Consider the following 3,013-nt stretch of genomic DNA (forward strand, 5'->3'; position numbering starts at 1 on the left):
ATCGACCCTGCGGCCCAGTTTTCTCTTCTCGCGTTCGTGGATAACGTTCGATAATACCCCTGCCCTCTTCCGCGTTTCGGTACGAGCAGATCGCAGCATCCAGAGCCGAATCCCCTTCCTTGCCTTCGAAGCCCTCCCTCCCACGTGCAAGCTACGATCCTCCCCGACGCAACAGAGCCAAAAGCCCCTTCCCTCTGTTGTCCCAATTTTGTTTGACGAAGATAACAGAGATCGAGGGTTCCTTTTTTTACCGTTGTTTGATCTTCGTCATATTCTCAACCCTTCTCTGCCTGAAAATCCCGCTCAGGACGCTGCTACCCCATCTCCCATCAGCGAAACATCTCCATCCTCAATATGAAGCTGCCAACACTGCAAAATCTCTCAAAGCCCTAACATCATGGATGGGCATATAGCCATAGGTTTGATGAGTTTCTTTCTTTGTGTGCCCTTCTTTTATGGTGATTTCGTAAGTTATCTATAAAACTTTTAAAAATAAGAGAGCATTGTTGCCATGAGACATTAGTTATGTTTGCGAGGCAAATATTTTTCTATTGCTAAGTTGGAGTTTGTGGCATAACATTATGAGAATTCTATAGTTCTAATTTGCAGCTATAATCGTATCTTTAATTGAAATTTTTTCTGTGGAATCATTGCTATTTTTTTTTTCCAGTTTGATGCTTTTTGGTTTATCTTGTTTCTGAAGTCCTCACAAGAGCTATTTGTATAATAGTATTTCTATACATATTGGTTCTTAACGAATTTGTTTTTCCCGTTTTACTTGTTTTTTAATCTTTATTTTTTATGCAATTGACTCTCTGTTATGGTAAAAAAAATTATATGAATGCTAATTGTGGGTTGTAGAAAGGTGAAATGAAAATTTTAGATGTAGAAACGGAAATTCACAATTCTTATTCGACAGGACATGCTTCTTATTGCTGCTCCAGGAATTATTTATGTGTAGCTAATGTGCTGTATCTTTGGGAGCTATGCAAATATTCATAATAAAACAAAGTTTATGTGTTAGATATGTAAATACATAAGATGTTGAGGGTCCACTAAGTGTTGCATATGGGTCTTTTTTTTCAGTTTATGTGTTAGATATGTAAATACAAAGTTCTTATTCATAAACTGATGGTTGCTATACTATTCTCTTAAACAGTTTTACCAAACAGGGGTAATATGGTTTTTTTTTTATAAATAGTTGTCCGACAGCTGGTTTCACGCAGCTGCACCAAACAGACAACCAGCTTCCCCGCAGCTGCTTCCCCACAGCTGCTTCCTGGGGCAGCGCAGCTGCAGCTGAAAAGCTGAGAAGCTACAGCTGCGCCAAACAACGCCTCAATCTCCTCTTGCATAGCGATCATCCACTTGTCAGCGTCAATTGATTTCATAGCTTCTCTATCGCTAGAAAGTTCTTCACCACACTCAATATCTTTAGCTTTCCTAATTACTAACATATTTACTAACTATTCTAGTCGTTAGGTCTTCAATCATATAAGGATCGAACCAGACAATCCAATATAATATGAACTTTTACATTCTTCATTAATTGTTGCACAACACATACCAAGCATCAATGCCAAATGCATGCACATTAATATTTCTTGCCTATCTTTGTAATTTATTGCGCTCCTTTACTACAAGTCTGTCATTTAGTAAATGTTTATAATTAACAATTTTTCTTCACTTGCCACTATCCATTGCATGCAAGCCATAAATGCCCAGCATCTGCCTTCTTTGTTTCTTGGTCCCCCTTCCTTCAAATAAAATTACTAAGTGGACCCTCAATTATCACTCAATACTTGGTGCACTTTTGCTCAATGCCTTAAAATGTCTAATGTCCAAGGTTCCAAATGAACTTCACCTAAAGCTTCTCAATATATGATATTTACCAAACATCAAGGCAACACCCACCATTCTAGCCATCAATATAGCCTCCAATTGCTATCATATGCACTATTTTAAAATTTCATATATGTTATATTGTATTAAATTTTTCTTCAGTTTTGGCCGAAGTCATTCTCTACAATATTAAACTTACAATAGTAGAAATTTTTTTCACCAAGATTGGCCATAGGCTTTTTCTTTCCCTGATTTTGTGTTAAGAAAACTAGCTTATCTCCTAAAGCTACTCTTAGTTTGTGCCTACAGGATTAATTGGTTCATTGTTGATATATTTTGAATTTGCATTTTTAAATCTATTTTATTGAAAGTTTAGTTTAAAAAAACTAATTTACATTTATTTATATGCTATTGTACATCGAAACTGTGTCAACGATGATCCTGAGGAGGTCATATGATAGTTTAGAAAATAAAAGTACAACAAAGGACTAGTTAAGAAAAAAATCATGAGGGACAATTTTCCGATTGAGTGAGCGATTCGATCCGAGCCAATGGAAACAAGGCCAAAGCCGACCTAGTCACGAAAATGAGCCAAAATGAGCTAAACACGAACAAACAAATCATTGTTCGTGTTCGGCTTTTTTATATATGGAGCACATAAAAGTCTTTGTATTTGGTTTGTTGACTTGGCAAAAAAATTGAACACGAGATTTTTAACTGTGTCGAACATGAGTTAATTGCGATCAGCAAACCATTTTGACTGTCATATTTGTTAGACTAACTTTAATAGATGGGGATCATTTATGTCTCGTTTTAAATAAATAGTTGAAAAACGAAAATAGACTAGAAATTATAAATATGCTTTAATATATATATATCCTCCCCGACGCAACACCTGAGACATTTTTCTTTTTTTTATTTTCCTTGGAAATGTATAAGAGATTTTTATTTATGTGGGCCACTATGATGAGGAATGCATTTTGTCGACTGCGTAATCATTTCCTCGTCCTTATTTTTGTTTTTATTCAAAAGTGAATAAACTAAGAATAGGTTAAATATATGTTTTCAAGTCATCTTAAATAGCATAATTTTCAAGACTTATTAGCGTTTTATAATAAAACTTTGGGGCAGCCTTCGGTCCAAAGGTGATCTATATATATATATATATAAA

Source organism: Phalaenopsis equestris, unplaced genomic scaffold (genome assembly GCF_001263595.1).
Source record: "Phalaenopsis equestris unplaced genomic scaffold, ASM126359v1 Scaffold000002, whole genome shotgun sequence".
NCBI lineage: Eukaryota > Viridiplantae > Streptophyta > Magnoliopsida > Asparagales > Orchidaceae > Phalaenopsis > Phalaenopsis equestris.